This window comes from Somniosus microcephalus, unplaced genomic scaffold (assembly GCF_052327205.1).
Source record: "Somniosus microcephalus isolate GS21.2 unplaced genomic scaffold, FLI_Smic_1.0 unresolved_chr1, whole genome shotgun sequence".
Taxonomy (NCBI): domain Eukaryota; kingdom Metazoa; phylum Chordata; class Chondrichthyes; order Squaliformes; family Somniosidae; genus Somniosus; species Somniosus microcephalus.
This window is the reverse complement of record NW_028225179.1, coordinates 2631664-2655542: the sequence shown is the minus strand read 5'-3', so window position 1 is coordinate 2655542 and position 23879 is coordinate 2631664. Positions and strand designations below refer to the sequence as shown.

The window sequence follows — 23879 nt, the reverse complement described above, 5'->3', positions numbered from 1 at the left end:
GCATTTCACGAACAATAAGAAATCAGATAATAATAACCGCATTACAAAATGGATAAGGTGTTTAACTTTAATGTGTATTATAATGCTATCAGAAAATTGTAGTTTCCTGTCTTCCGCGGTCGGTTTGCACACTGGGTTCCATCCTGGATCGGACCTGTTTTACACCTGACCATTTCTAACAATCACTGACCTCATGAAACGGAAATATCTAAATTCCTTTTGTTCCAGAAGCTGACTGAACATTTTCAACGTTGTGGATCCGGGTGTAACGGGCAGGACTTGTGGTGAAGAGGACTTTCGTGCACATTGTTTCTGTTTGGATGTCATCTTTTTTTATCTCCGTCATTTCACTCCAGCCGAATGAACTGAAGGAAGAAGGAATAAAGATCTCCGATTCCCGATCTCTGTTTAACCTTTATTGGAGAAGGAGAAGAATTCCAATGGTCCGTGTTAATTTTAACAAGATATGAACAATGAAGGGGCCAAGAGCAGTGGTTTGGAGGAGATTAGAATGTAAAGCTAATTTTATGTAAGATTCAGTCAAACGCTGGGAAGGTTTATCAGCATCAAACATTCAACACAATAAATAAGCACAATGGATGAACATTCCATCGTCTTAACCTCTCGTCTCCCGTCTACAACAACTCAGCCATTCCATTTCCTGCTTTTTGCATACAAACAGAAATACTCCGCAAGAAAGACCGCTTTACCGCTTGTCCTGCCCGTACACCCAGATCGACAATGGTGAAAATGTAGAATCAGCTTCTGTAAGCAAAAGGCATTCCATTCATTCAGGAAGGCAGTAATGTGCCTGATCGAAAGATGAGGTGTGCACCCCTTTTAATCAGACCAGACAGGCTGGTCATGCCGGTTTGATTCCTGGCCAGTACAGAACCCTGTACGGTTTGAATTCGGCACACATAGGACCAAATCACAAGGCAGCTTCTCACATCCTTTCAGCGCCAGAGAAAGCAGGACTGACCAATATTCAGGGCAGAGGGTGTTTCAAGAAGATTGACGCTGAATGTAAGTTTATCCCAATTCAGGCGAGCTCATGGGTGCAGAAAGCAAAATGTAAAGTTCCTGCCTTGGCCGGAATCGAACATGGGTGCAAGGCGTCCAATGAGACACTGAGAAGAATACGCCTAGGAGACTTTAACTTTTCTCAGTTGGTTTGTTTTCAGTTGCTTCAGTGAAGCTCTATGATTTTGAAATATATGGGCAAAATGACACGAAATCTCATGTTTGTAATGGAAAGTATTTATGTTTTCTGCAATGTCGATCGGCTGTAAGAAGCTGCGTTTTGTCTAAAATTTAGCGGGGTTCGTCCGGGATTTGAACCGGTGATTTCTCGCAACTGTGAAACACCAAAGCAAGATTGTGAGCAAACCCGTTTTAAGCAGACATAGAATAATCCGTGACTGACAGCAATCCTGATTATGATTAGCAACAACGTCAGACACCTTATCCATTAGGCCAAGAAAATTTATCGTGCAATCCGGGTATTTTGCTTCCAAAGGCCAGCCCTGCTTTCTAAATGCTTGTCTGTCGAGCATCCCCCAGGTCTAAATGTATGTACTTGTTTCAAAGCATCAATTCAGATTGCTGCGAATGGGACATGTGCCGCCAGGGACAGCGGTGGTAGCAGAGCAAACTTAACGGTGTAAATAGGTGAAAGTGAATGTTAGATTAAGGTAATGCCGCAGGAAAGTGACAAAGAAACGGAAGGAGGAAACTGAAGGAGGGCTACAGATAGTGGGCGGAAGAAAAAGCTTGGAGAAGAGGCCGGTTTGAATTATGGAGCATCAAGCTCAGGCATGTGAGAGCGCGGGGTTTGAAGGAGTAAATAGGTTCTCACCATCAATAAAAAAAATGCAGTTTGATGTAGTGAAGATTGATTTTTCGCTGTGTTCTATCAGCAGGTGCTACAGAGAACAATAGATATAAGGCGAGCTATACCATAATTTGGATGTGAACCGAGGTTGCTATGGCCACATTGCGGAGTACTAGACCATTATACGATCCTGGCGTCACACATCAGCTGCTCCAGGGCTGCCCTAACCACAGCCAATTCACGATTGGCGCTGCTTAGAAAAGATAGATTTTTGGTGACGATGCCAAAATCAGTACTGACAGAAATTTTGACAGCGGTGAAATTCGACCCACGTCCCACAGCGACAGGAGCCGTAATCCAGAATGGGAACTAGTGCAGCCGCAGTTACATTTAAAAGGATTGTAGCCATTCCACACGAGCAGAAACGCACCCCTGGCGATTCATTAGGACAAAAAAACCGCGCTGGGAGTCGAACCCAGGATCGCCTGTTCGCGAGATAAGCGCTGAACCCAGCTAAGCCACGGAACCCAATTAGGCTGCAACTGTTTGCCCTCCTCTCACTGATATCTACTCGCTAACTGTCACTGCCTCTTGGAGCCTGAGGCTGTTTTGTATTGATCCATCTCTCCTGTCTATTCCGATGTTGTCTGTATCTCACTGTGTTTATTTCAGTTTCAATCTATGGGTTGATTCTAAAAGAATCTGTGTCTTACATGAAATAAATGAGGGGTCAGACAATTCTTCCTCTGACACTGGGGAACTAATGAGCCAACAGTTACAACAATATATTGTTTATTGTGATGCACCAATTACATTGTTCCATTTTGCATTATATAGGTTCAATTCTGTGCAAAAAACTGTGATCCCAACGTGTTTCCAATAGGCCGCTTTTTAATTTGATGTCACAGACGCCACCATTTCACCGCAAGGTGATTGATAACTAATACACAGAGAAGTCAAGCAGTGAACTGGTATTTGTAGAAAGGGTTGTGAGACTGTGGAAAGCACTGGCCCAGCAAGCAGCAGATTTAAAACAAGGTTAAAAAACCGGCAGCTTGTGGGAGGAAGGGGGGAGAGAGGCAAGAGAGACACAGAAAAGATCAACGTGGAAACTATTGGCACCGAATCTACTTTAAATCCCCCCACAGTATTTAAACCCATTTAATGTCAGATTCACACATTGATGCATCTGAGCAATATAGGACATTTACCGCTGTCTCTGGTCTAAAATAACTGCTTTGTTATTTGATCCCACCCGCTGTGTTTAGGCTCTACCCTGAATATTTATCTCCGACCTAGAATCAGTTTGTAATCTGGAGACAAGGTTTCTGCAGCCGGCGGGCAGGGAGCAGAGGCTGTGGCTGATCTTTGTCATGTGGGAGCAGAACACAATGTTTCTGCTGTTTATTTTCATTACCCTGCAGAATATTCCACACTGTTCTCAACATCTTACATACCGTTACATATCGGAAGTTTTCTTTTATTGAAATGATCGCTGCGATTCTTCTGGACTTGCTAAATTTGCAGCAAATTAAATATGATGAAACCGTCATCGCCAATAATAAACAGCGTCAGCGATTTGAGAATTTAATTTCTTGGAGCAGATATTTTCGTGGCTGCGATGGCCGAGTGGTTAAGGCGTTGGACTTGAAATCCAATGGGGTTTCCCCACGCAGGCTCGAGCTTTGCTCGCAGCGGGTTCTCTCATTATTGTAAATAATTACTTCAAATAATTTATTTTCTTCAACCTGCTCCCTCTGGGAGGATTTTGGAATTTTCAATGCCGGTTTTAAGGAAACTAAATGATTGCTGAGAGACCTGGATCACTTACTTCAAGAAGGTTTGCTGACCGAATTCCAAAAGTTTTCTGCAGATTGTCTGGAAGCTCCAGATAAGGAGGCCTCGATACTCTCTGAGGAACCTTCGCATACACTCGGTGCTGTGCGGTAGCATCGGTCTGTGTAACCATGGGAGAGAGAGAATGGAGAGTCACTGGAAGGCTGGTTTCTGTCAGCAGCAATGGTACAGGAGCAGCCATTCTAAAGTGAAAAACAGAACACATTCCAGGAGACAGGCCAGGAGACAGACAAACGGAGTGGAGATCTGGAAGACTGACCAGATAAACAACAAGGAGGACACTAACAGATAATTCATCTCTCCCACTCCCGAAGCAGAAGAATTGACCATTCTGAGTCTTGAGTTGCACCACTGAGGTTGTACAAGTCTCTCTCTGTAAAACTTGTATTATTATGTTAATAAAACGATTTGTTTGAAAAGTTTAAAGCTTCATTTGCCAAGGAATTTTCTTGTACAATCGGGCTGCATTGGTTCCAAAGGCCGGCCCTGCTTTCGCAGAGCTTGCCTGTCGAGAGGGGAGTCCCACAGGTCTAAATGTATCGACTGGTTTCAAAGCACCAACTCAGATTGGGGCGTATGGGACATGTGGCCCAGGAAGAGCGGTGATAGCAGAGCACACTTAGCGGTTTAAGAGGCTGAAAGTGAATGTTGGATTAAGGTAATACCGCAGGAAAATTACAATGAAATGGAAGGGGGAAAGGAAAGCTATTGGTTGTGGAAGGAAGAAAACATCTGCGTTATGTTGCGGTTTCGAACCGAAGTTGCTGCGGCCAAAACGCAGAGTATTAATCACCACACAATCACGGCACCACACATCAACTACTGATGCTTGCTTTGACCACAACCAAGTAACGCACTGCACTGCATAGGGAACAAGGAGTTTTGGTGAAGAGGCCAAAATCAGCACAGCCAGAAATTCAGAAGCGGTGAAATTCGACCCAGGCCTCGAAACGACTTGGACCTTCATGCAGAATGGGAACTAGTGCAGCCACAGTTACATTTAAAAGAATTTGAGCCTTTTCACATTAAAAGAAACTCACCCCTAGAGATTCATTAAGAAAGGCTCCGCTGGGAATCGAACCCAGGATCTTCTGTTTACTAGACAGACGCTTTAACCAGCTAAGCCACGGGGCCAAATGCTGACACAATTTCTCGCCTCCACTTACTGATGTCTATCAGCTACCAGTCACTGTCTTCTGGACTCTCAGGCCGTTTCTTATTTCTCCAGCTCTCTTGTCCATTCCGCCATGTGTCCCATTGCTGTCTGTATCTCCCACTTAATTTATCTCAGTGTCAATCTGTGAGGTGATTCTGAATGATTATCCTATGTTTGTGTCTTATATGAATAAGTGAGGGTATCAGACAATTCTTCCTCAGACACTGGAGAACTATTAAGCCAACAGTTACAACAAGATATTGTTTATTGTGATGCAGCAAATACAATATTCCATCTTGAAAGATTCAGTTTCAATTCTGTGCAAAAGTAACTGTGACCCCAACGTGTTTCCAATAGGCTGCCTTTTAATCTGATGTCACAAAAGCCACCATTGCACCTCAAGGTGATTCATAACTAATAAACAGAGAAGTCAAGCAGTGAAAGGGTATTTGTAGAAAGGGTTGTGAGACTGTGGAATGCACTGGCCCAGCAGAGCAGCAGATTTAAAACAAGGTTTAAAAACCGGCGGCAGGGGAGAGGGAGGCAAGAGAGACACAGTTAACATCACCTTGGAATCCACTGGCCCCGAATCTGCTATAAATCCCCCCACTGTATTGAAACACATTTAATGTCATATTCACACATTGATGCATTTGAGCAATATATGAGATTTCACGCTGTCTCTGATCTAAAATATCTGCTTTAATATGCGAAGTTATCATGGCCGAGATTAAACACGCAGTGCAAGATTAGCAGCTCTTTGCTCGAGGAGTGTGGTTCATGTTTTGGGAATTCACATCAATTAAAATGCAAGAGGTACTGGATTCAAATCCCAGACGCGCTCTAACATTTTAATAGAATCACTTTCCTCGGCCTGGAGACATTCCACAAGTCTTCAACTAATAACCACCAGAAAATCAGCCTGTGTTCAGTATATCGTAAGAAAGCGGCAATTATGTTCTTTAAAGCAGGAGTTCAGTCCCAGAAGTGCCGAAGCTGTGAGGTCAATATGTAAATCCGTTTGCTTCCAGAAGCCTGCTCCACATTTTCCACATTCTCAATCTGTGAGCACGGGCAGGACATGTGGTAAAGGGACTTTATTAAAGGTTGTTTATACGGTTTGGAAACAGAAATACTGAAATAAAAGGGATTTTTGGATGCCTCCTTTTGGATAATGTTAGATCGAGGTTGGTGAGTCGTTAAAGTCTCAGGACTGTTAATCCAGTTGGAAGATACGTGGCCTGAAAATGTTAATCCCCAACTTAGACAATGTTTTCTCTCCCTGTTTGTTAAAATTCTCCCACTTTCTCAAATAAATATTTCACACAGCTCTAATGGACAGAAGATGGAATCGAGAGCTCCTTCCCCCTTTCTCACATTCATCCCTCCTTGCTTCATTTCCATCCTCCTTTTTCGCGGTTTGCTGCCTCATTGGACAAGGAGCCTGTCTTTGATGTTAACTGTGTGATCGACATCTTATCAGTTCCAGTCCTAACCTCGTCTTCTTGCAGATTTATTGAAATCTATTTGATGGAAACTCTCCAAAATATAATAAAACCACCCATTTAATGACTGTGAGTTAAAACAGGCGTTTTAATGGTGAGAGGAATCTTTAGAGGAACAGAACATCTCCTGCAGCAATAGAAATAGAGTCAGTGCCCAGCTCTGCTGTTTGGGGCAATCCTCGCCTCCTCCTGTTTCATTTTCACATCGATGGGAGAAGCTGAGAGCGAACACCAATCTACACGGGCTTTAGACTGGTTAACAGACAGAAAACAAAGAGTAGGAATGAGCGGGTCTTTTTCAGGATGGCAGGTTGTGAATAGTGGGGCACCACGAGGATCGGTGCTCGGGCCCCAGCTATTCACAATCTATATCAATGATTTGGATGAGGGAATTAAATGTATCATTTAAAAATTTGCTGATGATACAAAGCTAGGTGGCAGTGTCTGTTGTGAAAAGGATGTGAAGAAACTTCAAGGGGATCTCGACAGGCTCAGTGAGTGGGCGAGAACATGGCAGATGGAATATAATGTGGATAAATGTGATGTTATCCACTTTGGTAGAAAAAACAGAATGGCAGAGTATTTCCTAAATGGTGAAAAATTGGGGAATGCAGATGGTTAAAAGGGACTTGGGTGTCCTTGTATATGGGTCACTGCATGTGAATGTGCAAGTGCAGCAAACCACTAGCAAGGCAAATGGTATGCTGGCCTTCATTACAAGAGGATTTGAGTAAAGGAGTAAAGAAGTCTTACTCCAATTATATAGGCCCTTGGTGAGGCCACACCTGGAGTACTGTGTACAATTTTGGTCTCCTTTCCTAAGGAAGGGTGTAATTGTCATAGAGGGAGTTCAACGACGTTTTATGAGATTAATTCCTGAGATGGCAGGACTGTCGTATAAGAGTAGATTGAGTAAACTAGGCCTGTATTCTCTTGAATTCCGAAGAATGAGAGGAGATCTCATTGAAGCATACACAATTATTACAGGGCTTGATAGGGTAGATGCTGGGAGGATGTTTCCCTTGGCTGGGGAGTCTAGAACCAGGGGCCACAGTCTCAGGATAAAGGGTAGGCCATTCAGGACTGAGATGTGAAGACATTTCTTCAGACAGTGGAAGGTGAATCTTTGGAAATCTTTACCCCAGAGCGGTGTGGAGGCTCAGTCATTGGGTATATTCAAAGCAGAAGTCGATAGATTTCTGCCTAGTCAGGGCATCAAGGGATATGGCGATAGGGAGCCCCAGGACAGTGACAGTGTAACACAAAGAATTCGACCCAACACAATCGTCGCTAAGCAAAAGGAAAAATATCTGTCATATTGGACAGAAACAACAAAAACCCAAAGCAAACTCAATTGCTACTTGGCCCTAAACAGACAATACAACATGGCTGATTACCTGACCATGGTAAAGGATAGCAAACTGAGAAAAACCTTGACAATGTACAGACTTAGTGAACATAGCCTGGCGATCGAAAAAGGTAGACACAGGCAAACCCGGCTACCAAGGGAGGACAGGATATGCTCTCACTGCAGTCAGGGAGTGGTGGAGACAGAGATGCACTTCCTCACAGCGTGTAGAAAATATCAAGGCATAAGGGAGAATTTCTACACAAAATTCACAAAAATATGCCCGGAATTTAGAAATTTGAATGACGACCAAAAACTCCCATACCTACTAGGGGAAGAGAGAAATTGCGTAACACTAGCGGCACTCTATGTTACAGCTTGCCATAAACAGAGGGACAACCACTAAATATAAGAAAAGAGTATATATAAATTATATGAAAGTATATTTATACACTCAGGGATATATCACTCAGGGATATATCTGTTTATACACTGTATGGATAGATCTGTATTTTTGTGAACAAACATGAATGTTTCCCGATGCTTTGGCAATATAAGATGTAACTTGTCATGCCAATAAAGCGATTTGAATTGAATTGAATTGAAATTGAGTTTGTCGGGAGCGGTGAGAGTGAAGGTTCAGTGAGTATTTAAACTAACTTTCGCGGTCTTTTATTCACAGGCCAGTGTCGAGAACGGTGAGACCGGAGGTTCAGTGAGTATTTAAACTCACTTTCGCGGGCTTTTCTTCACAGGCCATTGTCGGGAGACACCGAAAGTGTGAGAGATTATTACAGGATCCTGCAGCGCTGCCTCTGTTAATAGCAACAGTTCGGAGCCGCATTTCAGACGCGGCAACAAACCCATGAGTTTGTTTGCTGTTCCCCAGCTCCCGGAGTGAGTGAGGCCCGTGACAGCAGCGAAGTTCAGGCCACCTGTCCGGCCCCGCTCTCTCCAAGCGCCCGCTGCCGGCAGACAGCAGCGATTGCAGCCTCAGAGAGCGTAAACTGCCCATCGCTGCGAAACAAGATATCACTGAAACAGATGAACGCAGAGATTTGCATCGGCAGCATGTAGGTGAGGATGGTCGAGGTTGATATCGATCGACTCATTGTTGTTGGAACCGCTGAAATTGAATCTTTCTCCTGTAGCAGATGTTACAGGTTTACATATGAAAAATGCCCTCGAGATGCAATCGACAAATTTGGAGATACCGTGTCGTGGGACAAGTTAAAGGATCAGCACAGTTAATGCCGAGAACAAATTAAACAGTAGCTCCAACTGATGAATCTTGCACTGGTGAAAATCCTGGATGGAGATTTAGAGGAAGCGACAGTGGGAAGGGCTGTGCTGCGATTCTAACACTTCTCCAAGCACATTCCGGGCAAGTCACCGACGGTAAAAAGAGGGCCTGGAACGGGAATGGAACTGCGGGCACACGTGACAGATCATTGGGAATGTAAAACTGCTGTCTCCAATACTCTGCTTACCTGAATCAGTCAAAATGCAATGGACAATACATGACAAATCCATTTCCTTTTTGGGTTTGTATTCTAGACAGAGTGGCTCTTAAGTCTAGGGGTGTGAATCTCGCTTTGGGGATTGTAGATTGAAATTTTCGAACGGTCCCGCGTGAGCCCCTTTTTATCGGCGACTTGTAATATTGGACTTGCGCTCAAAACTTGTGCCAATCGGCCTAACAAACAATCGATCAGGGCCCAAATCATTCTCCAACAATCTCCAGCGGCTTTGGAGGAAGGTCAATGCAAACTGCCATGTAAATATCATGGCTTTAAAGACAATCAATTAAAGTAATTTATTTAGCAAACAATCGCCTCTGATGGTTCTAAGTAAATTTGTGTTTGGCGATATTAGATACAAATGTATTTGTGAGTTGCTATTGTGTTACATGTAAACGCTTTTACACCTGTTCGTTACAAATGTATTTAGATGTATTTGTATTATTTATTAATGTATTGGTTAGGGGAATCTGTGTCAGTTTTAAATGTATTTCTGAGCGCTTCAATTGTCCAGTCCGGCCCCATTCTACCTTCTCATTGCCCCCACGTGGGACACGGCAGACCATCTGTTACATTCGCATTCAACTTTTGCTTTTATTGATACTTTGAAAATATGAGCTTTAGAAAGTAATAACTCTGCATCCATCAGCCTCTCTGATAACGCCTGAGCGGCACTTCCCCTGTCCGATAAGCCCTGTGAGTGCCGTACCCGCTCTAGAATTTCTTGAGCATCCCTTACCGTGTCTGGTACTGATGGAGCGCCGCTTACCCTACCTGATACATCCCTAGCATCCCTTACACTGTCTGGTACACCGGGAGGGTAACTTACCCTGTCTGGTACATCTGGAGCATCCCGTACCCTATCTGATACATCCGGAGCGTCCCTTACACTGTCTGGTAAATCCGGAGCATCCCTTAAACTGTCTGCTACATCCAGAGCGTCTCTTCCACTGTCTGGTGCAACCGCAGTGTCCATTACTCTCCTTGATAACTCCTGAGCGTCCCTTATCCTTTTTGATAACAAGTTTGCCAAAATTGCATATTTCTCCCTTCCTCAGCGGCTATGTAGTGCTTCCCATCGCTCACGCTACTCAAGTGTTCAGGGAAAAGAGCCAACTACCAGGTAAATAAAACCTAGTTCTTCAGTTAGCCTCCACAGTTCACTTGATTTCCAATTCAATTTTCTTGTACAATCGGGCTGCTTTGGTTCCAAAGGCCGGCCCTGCTTTCGCAGAGCTTGACTGTCGAGCGGTCCTGCGGGTCTAAATGTATCAAGTGGTTTCAAAGCACCAACTCAGATTGGGGCGAATGGGGCATGTGCCCCAGGAACAGCAGTTTTAGAGGAGCACACTTAGCGGTTTAAGTAGGAGAAAGTGAAAATTAGATTAAGGTAATACCGCAGGAAAGTTACAGTGAAATTGAAGGAGTAAAGTAAAAGAAAGATTGTGGAAGGATGAAAAATCAGCGCGGTAATTCAGATTCGAACCAAGGGTGTGGCTGTCACAACGCAGAGTACTAAACACTATAGGCTCACAGTGCCACACATCAACTGCTGGAGCTTTGCTCTGATCACAACAAAGTAACGCACGGCATTGCTTAGAAAAGATGGATTTCTGGTGAAGGCCAAAATGAGCACCGCCACAAATTAGGAAGCAGTGGAATTCGAGCCCGACCTGCAGCGCCTGGAGCCTTCATCCAGAATAGTAACTAGAGCAGCCGCAGTTACATTTAAAAGGACTGTAGCTATTTCACACGGGAAGAATTTCATTAAGAAAAAAAAGGCCCCGCTGGGAGTCGAACCCAGGAGCTACCTGTTATAATTAGACAGATGCTTATGACCAGCTAAGCCCTGGGGCCGAAACTCAATCCATGTGTTTGCTTCCACTCACCGATGTCTATCAGCTACCGGTCACTGTCTTCTGGAGCCTCAGGCCGTTTTGTATTTCTCCAGTTCTCTTGTCTATTCCGCCATGTGTCCCATTGCTATCTGTATCTCCCACTTTGTTTATATCTGTGTCAATCTGTGAGGTGATTCTGAATGATTACCCTGTGTTTGGGTCTTACATGAAATAAATGCGGAGATCAGACCATCCTTCCTCTGACACTGGGGAGCTAATGAGCCAGCATTTATAACAAGATATGTTTTATTGTGATGCAGAAAATACAATAGTCCATCTTGAAAGATTCCTGTTCAATTTTGTGCAAAAAGAAATTGAGACGCCAACGTGTTTCCAAATTGCCGCCTTTTAATTTGACGTCACAAACTCCACCATTGCACCTCAAGGTGCTTCATCTATCATCTATCTATATATATAAACGGATACTTCTTTCTGTCTGTATGTCCTCCTGTCTGTCTGTCCTTTTCTCTGTCTGTCCTTCTGTTTGTCTGTCCTCATGTGTGCGTCTGTCCGGCTATGCGCTCGAAAGTTATAGAGCGTACCTACGTGTGCGTTACGTCGAAAGAAAGCTTACCTTTCCAAAACGCTGGTAAGCGTATTTACGTTTCGGCCGGACGAAAATCGCGCCCGCAGTATCCGAAAAACCTTCAACATTCCGCTCATTAGCATCTCATTATCCGCTCATTAGCGACAGAGCGACCTCGAGGTCGACCAATCGTATGCCGGGTTGCTGGCACGTGCGGCCGGGCCCTCCTACGGTCGAGTGATGGGACGATTGACCAATCCTACGCTTTGGTGACCTGACGGTCGACCAATCGGTGCGTGTGTGGGCGGGTCTTATCGTTCTGAACTGAGATGAGTAGCCGCCATCTTGTTTCCATTCTTTTTCCTGCTTTCTGCATCTTTCTTTTCAAATATGCATTTCCAGCAAAATAAAACTGCTTTTATTAAATTGTTTTAAAAAAAACTTCATTAATTTGTAAATATTTTCTCTAACCTGAAGATTCTTTTTCCTACCTTTCCCTGTTTTTGTTAGGCCTCAAAGCCTGGGCCTTTCTTGCCCAGCCAGGCCCGAGCTAGGTAATTGTCCCACGGCTTCTGCTAAGCTCCTCACCCCACCACCACCCACCCCCCCCACCGGTGTCACGTTACCCGGGGTAATGGCGTCAGCCACGAGGGACACGAGGGTCAGGGTGCGCGCACAGCAGGAGCAGCTGAGACGCGGCATCTCTCTCTGTTCCCCGCTCGGCTCGGGCGGGGGGGGCGGGGCTCTCGGGTGTGCGGATCTCGGGCGGGGCTTGGTGAGCAGGAAGGGTTACCCTGGCAACCGGGCCCGCCGGCCGTCTCTCACAGCTGCAATCAGCGGACTTCAAGCCGGCTCGGCCGGGGGGGTGGGGCTCGGAGAGCAGGGCTCTCGGGAGTGCGGTGCGGGGCGGGCGGGGCTCGGAGAGCGGGGCTCTCGGGAGTGCGGGGCGGGGTGGCGCGGTCGGTGCTCGGGAGGACTTGGGCTTGGAAGGGGGGGAAGGTTTACCCTGGCAACCGGACGTGGCCACCTCTCAGCCTCAAGCCGGCTCACGCCTGTTCTCGGGCTTGGCTCCATTTGCGGCTGCGGGCCACTCGCCCTCTCTCTCTCCTTCCCTCTGTCTCTCTCCCCCTCCCCCCCTTCTTTCCCCCCTCCCCCATTCTCTCCTACTCTCCCCCCTCCCCCCTTCTCTCCACCCCTTCTCTCCCCCGCTCCCCCCTTCTCTCCCCTTCTCACCCCCCTTCTCTCCCCCACTCCCTGCCCCCCCCGCCCCCCTTCTCTCCCCCCCTCCTCTCCCCCACTCCCTCCCCCCTCCTCGACCCCCTTCTCTCCCCCCCTGCTCTCCCCTCCCCCCTCCTCCCCCCCTCCTCCGCCACTCCTCCCCCTCCTCCCCCCTCCCACCCCCATTCCTCCCCCACCCCTCCCCCCCTGCCCTCCCTCACCCTCCCTCCCTCTCCCTGCCCTCCCCGCCCTCTCTTCCCCCCGTCGTTCTCTCTCTTCCGCCCAGTCGCTCTCTCTCTTTCCCCCCATTGCTCTCTCTCTTTCCCCCCAGTCACTCTCTTTCTTCCCCCCAGTCGCTCTCTCTCTTCCCCCCAGTCTCTCTCTCTCTTCCCCCCAGTCGCTCTCTCTCTTCCCCCCAGTCGCTCTCTCTCTTCCCCCCAGTCGCTCTCTCTCTTCCCCCCAGTCGCTGTCTCTCTTCCCCCCAGTCGCTCTCTCTCTTTCTTCCAACAACAACATGCCCTCAAAAAAGCCTCGGCACCGCCGGGCACTTCAGCAAGTCTATATATATAAAACAGCTAGAAATTCGGTTGGTAGCGCCAGCGATTAGCGCCTAAAGAGCCCGAGAATTGGGGCGCTACCCAATTTTTGGGCGGGCGCAGTGAATATAGCGCCACCTCCCATATTGAGCATTCTTTTAGCGCAGTTGCTAACTCTTTGCGTGCGCCCGCGGGCGCAGGCAGATCATGATGTCATTTCAGTGTGCAACGCCTTTTTGGCGCCCCGGACCGGATATTCGGTGGCGCCCGCAACCTTTCCACCTGGCGCAATTAGTGACAGTTGGATGGAGCATTCTGAGGCCATTCTCGGACGCGGGGGGCGCTATTTAAAGGGGACAGCACTAGTATAAACGCTGCAGCCATTTGGGCTGGCCATTCTGATCGTTGCTGGAGAGAGTTGCTAACCTTCTGTTGGACTGTAATTTTCTCATTGAGCCTTCGGAGGCACTGGCACTGGCAGCTTGAGGGCCCGGCTCCCAAGCTGGTGATGCAGCATCTGAAAGCAGAGAGGTGGAAGAGTGGCTTTAGCAAAAGGACAGCTTGGCAGCAAGGGATGCCAGATTGCGGCAAGGCTATGACATGGGTCCACAGTGAGAAAGCATGCTGGCGGGGGGAACAAGTGGAAGGAAACAGTTGTAAAAGGTGAGAACCTTACCATCGCTGTCGACAAAGGGGTCGGCAGCTGCAGTGGTTACAGGACCACGCAGACGTCCTCCAAGAACCTGGTGGACTCTCTCCTCGAGATCCGTGAGAGTGACCACTTGTGGAGGTCCTCCACCGGTGCGAAGCTGGTCTTTGCCAATCCTCGCCAGCTTGGACTGCAGGGGATAGGAGGGGAAGTTATGTTACATGATGCCCTGAGTGATCATCTCATGCCCCCCATGGTGGAGGAGCCCTCGCGTGATGCCCTGAGTGATCATCTCATGCCCCCCATGGTGCAAGAGCCCTTACATGACGCCTTGCGTCAAATGTGCATGAGTGTGCCCAGAAAGGGCCATGGGTGCTTGCTGGCAGATGGCCAATGGGGCACAGGCCACCCTGTAGCCATCAAGTCAGGTGCAAATGAAGTGATGCAGAAGTTTGCAGAAACAACACCCACCCTCACGACCCGAGTGAGGTCATTGAATTTCTTTCTGCATTGGACAGGGCTCCTGGTCACCATGCTGCTGGACTTGACCCTCTGGCGTACATCCCTCCAAGCTCGTCGGTAGTCCTTATGATTCGGCCTCCTGCCATTGTCTGGGTAGTGAACATCTCGCTCCACTGCGGCCAGCAATTGCTCCAGAGCTTCATTGGTGAAGCGCTCTGCTCTCTATCTCACCTTCTCCATCTGGTCCAAGTTTTTAGCGCCACAGAAGGGCCTGCGCCGATTCTGAGGCCTGCAAGGAGCAGAGTGTGGATGCTGAACCTGACTGACCCACCCCTTTAAGAGCTGGCCGGTGCATGGAAGTCTCGTGGTCATCGGTAATTGAGAGCACCTGTGCTGCACCCATCCGCTCCGATATTGGGTTGTGCTGGAAGTTTAGCGCCTTAGGAGTCTCGTGTAATGCCTGAATTCACGCCTCAGTCACCATTAGGGGCAATGCAACCCAATATCGCGCCAGGTGGAGATAAGTTGTGTTTGGCTATAAACTTTACACTGCACCAATTCTAACGCCCCAAGCGGGGCTATACCCAATTTCTAGGCCAATGTCTCTCTGTCTGTCTGTCTCTCTGTCTGTCTGTCTGTCCGGCTATACAATCAAAAGTTATAGAGCGTACCTACAAATATGTTATATCAAAAGAAAGCTCATCATTAGGGGACTCTCGTAGGCATATTTACTTTTTGGTCGGACAAAAATTGTGCCGACGGTATCCAAAAAACGTTCAAAATTCCGCTCATTATCCGCTCATTTGCATCTAGTGGGGGCGGGTTCATTGTGTGTGCGGGCGGGCCATCCTACAGTTGAGTGACGTGATGATTGACCAATCCTAAAGTTCAGCGACCTGACGGTTGACCAATCGGTGCGTGTGTGGGCGGGCCTTATCGTTCTGAACCGAGGTGAGTGGCCGCCATCTTGATTCCAAACAGTTAATTTCTTTTTCCCACTTTCTGCGTGTTTCTTTTCAAATCTACATCTCCAGCAAAAAAAATTGCTTTTATTAAATTGTTCTTAAAAAAAATTAATTCATTTGTAAATATTTTCTATAACCTGATTCTTTTTCCTATCTTTCCCCATTTTTGTATGGCCTCAAAGCCTGGACCTATCCTGCCCAGCCACGCCCGAGCTAGGTAATTGTCCCACGGCTTGTGGCAAGCTCCTCCCCCCCTCACCCAGTCTCCCCCGTCACATTACCCGGGGCAACGGCGTCAGCCGCGAGGGACACGTGACAGGCACAGGGAGCACGCACAGCAGGCGACACACAGAAGCCCGAGGCATAAAGCGCGGGATCCAGCTGGTGAGATGCGGCGCCTCTCTCTCTCTCTTCCCCGCTCGGCGGTCTTGAAGCTGGCTTACAAGGGAGAGCGGGGCTCGGGAGAGCGGGCGGGACTCGGGAGAGCGGGGGGCGGGACTCGGGAGAGCGGGGCTCGGCCTGACCAGGGCGCTGCACTCGGCTGGGCCAAGTCAGTGCATGAGGTGGCACGGAGCTCTGCGGAGCCATCGCCGGCAGAGGGGAAAGAGTCTGCTGGCTCCCCCCTCCATTCTCACCCCTCCCTTTCTCCCCCCTCCGTTTCTCCCCTCCCTTTCCACCCCACAGCCTCTCCCACCCTCCCCCTCCCCCCCACACACCCCTCCCCCTCCCCCCCACACCCCCCTCCGCCCCCACACCCCTCCCCCCTCCTCCCACTTCCCTCCTCCCCCTCCTCCCACTTCCCCCCACCCCCCCTCCTCCAACCACCCCTCTCCTCCACTTCCCCCTCCCTTCCCCCCTCCTCTCCCCTCCCCCTTCCCCTTACCCCCAACCCCCCTCCTCCCACTTCCCCCCTCCCTCCCTCTTCCCCCTCCCCTCCACTCCCCCCTCCCTTTCCCCCCTTCCCCTTCCCCCTCCCCTTGCCCCCCTCCCCTTCCTCCCCCCTTCCCCCTCCCTTTCCCCCTCCCCTTCCCCTCACCTTCCGCCCCTCCCTCCCCCTTCCCCCACTCCCGCCTTCCCCCCTCCCTGCCCCTTCCCCCACTCCCTCTTCCCCCCATCGCCTCCCCATCCCCTTCTGCCCCTCCTCCTGCGCCCTCCCCCCTCCTCCCCCTCCCCCTTACACCCTCCCCCTCCCACCTCCCCCTCCCCCCTCCTCCCCTCTCCCACCTCCCCTCCCCCTCCCCCTCCCCCACCCCCCCAGTCGCTCAATCTCTTCCCCCCAGTCGCTCTCTCTCTTCCCCCCAGTCGCCCTCTCTCTTCCCCCCATCGCTCTCTCTCTTCCCCCATTCGCTCTCTCTCTTCCCCCCAGTCGCTCTCTCTCTGCCCCCCAGTCACTCTCTCTCTTCCCCCGAGTCGCTCTCTCTCTTCCCCCCAGTCGCTCTCTCTCTTCCCCCCAGTCTGTCTCTCTCTTCCCCCCAGTCGCTCTCTCTCTTCCCCCAGTCGCTCTCTTTCTTCCCCCAGCTGCTCTCTCTCTTCCCCCCCCGAGTTGCTCTCTCTCTTCCCCCCCAGTCGCTCTCTCTCTTCCCCCCCAGTCGCTCTCTCTCATCCCCCCCATTCACTCTCTCTCTTCCCACCCAGTCGCTCTCTCTCTTCCCCCCCATTCGCTCTCTCCCTTGCCCACAGTCGTGCTCTCTCTTCCCCCCAGTCACTCTCTCTCCTCCCCCCAGTTGCTCTCTCTCTTCCCCCCAGTCGCTCTCTCTCTTCCACCCAGTCACTCTCTCTCCTCCCCCCAGTCGCTCTCTCTCTCTCTTCCAACAACAACATGCCCTCAAAAATCCCTCGGCACTGCCGGGCACTTCAGCCAGTATATATATATAAAAGGATAGTGGTGTCTGTCGGTCTGGGCATCACTCATAAGTTATACAGCGTACCTACACATATGTTATATCAAAAGATAGGTTATGATTAGGAGGGTATCCTAGGCGTATTTACTTTTTGGTCAGACAAAAATTATTCGGACAGTAGACAAAAAACATTCAAAATTCCACTCATTAGTGGTTGGCCAATCATACGGGGGAAAATCCGCTCATTAGCATTGACTGACTTGAAGGTTGACCAATCGTATGGGGGGAGCGCGCTGCATCATGGGGGGCATTTCATGGCGTGTGTGTGTGTGGGCGGGCCTAATCCTGCAGCCTCCCGAAACTTCACCCATTTTGTTTACACCTACAGCGTCACCACCAACACAACAAACACCCTCATTGCGGCTCCGGCGCAGTATCCCGCTCCCTGCCCGACAGATCCAGAGGTGAGTTGGGGTCACTCGGGCCGGCCCTGGCAACTGCTCGGCCCGAGACACACAGCAGAGGACTGGCAGCGGCCCGCCGTCAACCGCGCATCCCAAGGCACAGAGCGGGGGACTGGCCGGCTATAAACCGCGCAGCCCAAAAAAGCCCTGGCAACGCCGGGGCCCCCAGCTAGTAACTAATAAACAGAGAATCCAGCAGTGAAAGGTTATTTGTAGAAAGGCGTGTGGGACTGTGGAATGCACTGGCTCAGAGGAGCACAAATAAAACAAGGTTTAAAAACCGTCGGCGTGTGGGGGGAAGGGGAGAGGGAAATAACAAGCCACAGGTAAGATCACCTTAGAAACCATTGGCTCAGAATCTGCTTTAAATCCCCCTAATGTATTGAAACACATTTAATGTCATATTCACACATTGATGCATTAGAGCAATGAGAGTTAACGCTGTCTCTGATCTAAAATATCTGCTTTATGTATGTGAAATTCTCATTGCCGAGTTTAAACAATCAGTGCAAGCTCAGTGGTTCTTTGGTCTACGGGTGTGGTTGTCGTTTTGGGAAATCGCATCAATTAAAATGCAAGAGATCCCGGGTTCAAATCCTGGACCTGCTCCAACATTTTAATAGAACCAGTTTCCTCTGCCTGGAGATATTCCACAAGTCTTCAAATAATAACCGCCGAAAATCAGCCTGTGTTCAGTATAGCGTAGGAAAACGGCAATTTTATTCTTTAAAGCAGCAATTCAGTCCCAGAAGTGCCGAAGCTGTGAGGTCAATATATAAATCCGTTTGCTTCCAGAAGCCTGCTCCACATTTTCCACATTCTCAATCTCGGAGCTCGGGCAGGACATGCGGTAAAGGGACTTTATTAAAGGTGGTTTCTACGGTTTGGAAACAGAAATACTGAAATAAAAAGGATTTTTGGATGACTCCTTTTGGATTATAATGTTAGATCGAGGTTGGTGAGAGGTTAAAGTCTCAGGGCTGTTAATCCAGTTGGAAGATAAGTAGCATGAAAATGTTATAGTCCCCAAGTTAGACCATCTTTTCTCTCCCTGTTTGATCAAATTCTACCACTTTCTCAACCTAATATTTCACCCAGCTCTAATGGAAAGTTGATCGAATCGAGAGCTCCCTTCCTCCTTTCTCCCTTTCTTCCCACCTTGCTTCATTCCCATCCTCCTTGTCCGCGGTTTCCTGCCTCATTGGACAATGAGCCTGACTTTGATGTTAACTCTGTAATCGACATCTTATCAGTTCCAGTCTTACCCTCGTCTTTTTGCAAATTTATTAAAATCTATTTGATGGAAACTCTCCAACATAGTTGGGTAAAAATGTTCAAAGTTTATGACGTCAGGAAGCTCGTGCAGCCTTTGTTAAATTCAGCAGCTCGCGAACACATGAGAGTAATTCCTGCTGCAGTCTATCATATAAACCCAGCCAGTGATACCCAATTAAACAACATAAACCAGTGCCCCAGCCCACCGCACTATAAAACAACCTGAAATATGCAAGTAAATGAACACGGATGAGTGTCATTGACAGTGCGTGTCTCTAGTGGTGTAATCATTTAGCGCGCGGTACTTATCTGACAGTACAGGCTCGGGAAATGCCGAGGTTGTGAGCTTGAGCCTCACCTGAAGCAGCCAATGTTTTTGCGGTGTGATATTTCTACCAGAGCTGATGTTATATTTGGTGTTTCTGGAAGCTATCTACTTATTAGCTGTTCCACGTGGGCACTTAGTTTCCTCAGGCCCACCGTGTTGCAATAACGGATGAGAGTTTTAGAGGAGCCCTTCAGTGTTACTTATTGACAGATCGAAAGTGGGTCCAGTTTTAACTGTTAAACCAGCAACTATCAGGCAAAGATTATTGTGCAGGAAATAGATTCAATTTCAACGCAGTGACTAAGATTTTGAGACAATCGAGAAGGTGTGTAAACTGACGGGTTATCTGTATGAACAAACGAATTAGGAGCAGGAGAAGGCCACTCGGCCTCTCGCGCCTGCTCCACCATTCAATAAGATCATGGCTGATCATCGACCTCAACTCCACTTTCCCGTGTGATCTCCGTATCCCATGATTCACCTAGAGTCCAACAATCTGTCTCTTTCAGCCTTGAATATACTCAAAGACTCAGCATTCACAGCCCTCTGCGGCAGAGAATTCCAAACATTCACAACCCTCTGAGTGAAGAAATTCTTAAGGAAGCTCGGAGCTGTTTGCCTGAGGTTTGTCCCACGGATGTGAGAGGATGGATTTACCTTCCTTATCTGAAGAATGACGGAAAGTTTGATACATATTTAAAAAATTGTATTTTTTGTGTGCGTTTCATGAAACTTCTTAAATTAAAATGATGACTGAAATAATTCAGTATGAATTTAAACTTTGGATTTGGCGGCAATCGAAACCAGGTCTCCCGCATGGCCGGCGAGAATTCCACCCCATAACCACCAATGCTCAGCACACTCTACCGTTCAATTCTCCTGTCACATTCTTGAATCTGTTAATGAAAGAATAAAAGACAAAGCACAATACTGCAGAGTCTGGAAATGAAATTATTCAGAAAATGCTGTAAACACTCCGCAGGTCAGGGGTCATCTGTGGAGAGGGAAACACAGGGTTAACGTTTCAGGTTGTTGAGCTCTCCTCAGATCTAAGGTTTTGCACCAATCATTGAAAAAATTGCAGGTCATTTTATTAAAATTGATATTTCCACGCTCTGGTCAGTCTGATTTTCCAGAGACAGAGTTATTTTGTTGCTACATTTCACAAATTATAAAACAAGGCTGGGAGTCCAAACCAGAAACTCTTGTTTACTGAACAGGCCCTTTAACCAACTGAGTCACGGAATTTTAAGAGACAGGTAACTTTTCAGGTAGACGAAGGGTCATCGACCTGAAACGTTAACTCTGTTTCTCTCTCCACAGATGTTGCCTGACCTGCTGAGTATTTCCAGCATTTTCTGTTTTTATTTCAGATTTCCAGCATCCACTCTATTTTGCTTGTGTGCCAAAGCATCTTCCCTGGGCTACAGGTATGGCAGGTTCCTCTGGTTGTGTTTATGTTTCATTCTCCATCTATGAGTTGTTTCTGAAACCGTGAGTTTGTGCTGCTTTGTGGGTGAGCGGCAGACCTGTAGCTATGTATTGCTCGCGCTCCCAGATTGACAATGTGGAAAATGCGCAGCAGGCTTCTGTAAGCAAGTGGATTTACATATTTAGCTCACAGTTTCCGCGCATCTGGGGCTGAATTCCCGCTTTTAATAATAAATACGTGGGTTTCTCACGGTGTACTTGACACAAGCTTGGCACAGAATTTTTCACAGTAATTGTTTTAAATCTTTTGCAATGTCGTCAAACTGAAGGAATTCGGGATATTTGACGAAAGTGCCGGGGCTTATCCGGGATTTGGGTCCTCGCCTCTCGCATTTAAATCAGTGGATTATTCTGTGCGACAATCATACCGCTGGATGCCATCTCTCAATGTCTCCATCTCTATGTCTTGTCTCTCTGTGTTTTCTACTCATTCCTGTACCACTTGATAATGCTGTACATTTTATACGAACCGAGATTGGACGGACAGAAGCGGGCTGAAAGAAATTGTACGGCTTCATTGCCAGCGGCTCATTGGTCTCGGGGTTTGATTCACACTTTGGGGGGTTTCATTGGTTGATATGTGAGAGGTTTCCAGGTTGAAATGACAGAGAGGAAATCCACGGAGCCCTAAAGCTCAACTGCCGGCGCGCAAGTTAAGTGTAGGTCGGGGGCTTGCACCCGTGGGAAACCCCCGACCCGAATTACTGGGCCCATATGGCTTTAAGAAAAACAATTGAAGTATTTTTAGCAATCAATCACCTGTGATGGATGTAAGTATATTTGTGTATGTCCATATTAGATACAAATGTATTTGTGAGTTGCTATTGCGTTAGATGTAAATGCTTTTGCACCTCTGTTCATGACAAATATATTTAGATGTGCCTGTATTATTTATTAATGTATTGGGTGGGGAATCAGTGTCAGTTATAAATCTATTTCTCAGCGCTGCAAATGTCCAGTCCGACCCCATTCTGCCTTCTCATTGCCCCCACGTGGGACAGGGCAGACCACCTGTTACATTCGGATTCAACTTTTGCTTTTATTGATATTTAGAAAATGCGAGGTTTAGAAAGTAATAACTCTGCATCCATCAGCCTCTCTCATACCTCTTGACCGTCCCTTATTCTGTCTGATAGGTCCTGAGTGCACCCTAACCGCTCCAGAACCTCCTGAGCATCTCTTACCCTGTCTGGTAATTCCGCAGCGTCCTTTAGAATGTCTGGTACATCCGGAGCGTCCCTTGCCCTGTCTGGTACATCGGGAGCGTCCCTTAATCTGTATGATACATCCGGAGCGTCCTTTACACTGTCTGGTACATCCGGAGCGTCCCTTACCCTATCTGATACATCCGGAGCGTCCCTTACACTGTCTGTTACATCAGGAGCATGCCTTACACTGTCTGATCTATCCGGAGCGTCCCTTACTCTGTGTGATACATCCGCAGCGCCCCTTACCCTGTTTGGTACATCCGGAGCGTCCCTTACACTGTCTGTTACATCAGGAGCATGCCTTACACTGTCTGATCTATCCGGAGCGTCCCTTACTCTGTGTGATACATCCGCAGCGTCCCTTACCCTGTTTGGTACATCCGGAGCGTCCCTTACACTGTCTGTTACATCAGGAGCATGCCTTACACTGCCTGATCTATCCGGAGCGTCTCTTACTCTGTGTGATACATCCGCAGCGTCCCTTACCCTTTTTGGTACATCCGGAGCGTCCCTTGCCCTGTCTGGTACATCGGGAGCGTCCCTTAATCTGTCTGCTACATCCGGAGCGTACTTTACCCTATCTGATACATCCAGAGCGTCCCTTACCCTGTCTGTTACACCCAGAGCTTCCCTTCCTCTCTTTGTTCCCTACTGAGCGTGCATTATGCTTTTTGATAACCAGTTTGCAAAAATTGCATATTTCATGCTTCATCCGCAGCCATGTAGTGCTTCCCATCGCTCACGCTCCTCAACTGTCTAGGGAGAAGCGCCAACTACCAGCTAAAAAAAAACCAGTTCTTCAGTTAACCTCCCCAGTTCACTTCTTTCCCCAAGGACTTTACTTGTAAAATCGGGCTGCTTTGGTTCCAAAGGCCGACCCTGCTTTCCTACAGCTTGTCTGTCGAGCGGTCCCTCAGGTCTAAAGGTATCGACTGAGATTGGGGCGAATGGGACATGTGCCCCAGGAATAGCGGTGGGAGCAGAGCACATTTAGCGGTACGAGTAGGTGAAAGTGAATGTTAGATTAAGGTAATACCACAGGAAAGTTACAATGAAATTGAAGGAGGAAAGTAAAGGAGGGCTATTGATTGTGGAAGGAAGAAAAACTTGTATTATGTCTCGGATTCGAACCGAAGTTGCTGCAGCCAAAACGCAGGGTACGAACAACTATACGATCACGGTGCCACACATCAGCAACTGTTTGTGGTTTCCTGTCTCATTGGAAAATGAGCCTGACTTTGATGTTAACTCTGTGATCGTCATCATATCAGTTCCAGTCCTAACCTCATCTTTCAGCAGATTTATTAAAATCTATTTGATGGAAACTCTCTAACATATAATAAAATCGCCCATTTAAACGATGTGAGTTAAAACAGGCGTTTTAATGGTGAGAGAAATATTTAGAGGAACAGAACAACTCCTGCAGCAATAGAAATCGAGTCAGTGCCTAGCTCTGCTGTTTAGGGCAATCCTCGCCTCCTCCTGTTTCATTTTCACACCGATGGGAGAAGCTGAGAGTGAACTCCAATCTACACTGGCTTTACACTGGTTAAGAGACAGACAACAAAGAGTAGGGATGAACGGGTCTTTTTCAGGATGGCAGGCTGTGACTAGTGGGGTCACTCAATGATCGGTGCTTCGGCCCCAGCTATTCACAATCTATATCAATGATTTAGATGAGGGGACTAAATGTAACATTTCCAAATTTGCTCAAGATACAATGCTAGGTGGCAGTGTCAGTAGTGAAGAGGATGTGAAGAGGCTTCAAGGGGATCTGGAAAGGCTCAGTGACTGGGCG

At 47.9% G+C, this 23879-nt stretch overlaps 1 non-coding gene across 1 annotated transcript; it reads right to left on the bottom strand.

Moving 5' to 3' along the window:
• Positions 1-4751: 4751 nt before the first annotated feature.
• trnat-agu (transfer RNA threonine (anticodon AGU)) lies at positions 4752-4825 on the bottom strand. Its single transcript has one exon. It is a non-coding gene; the product is annotated as a tRNA-Thr (tRNA).
• Between the last annotated feature and the right edge of the window lie 19054 nt (positions 4826-23879).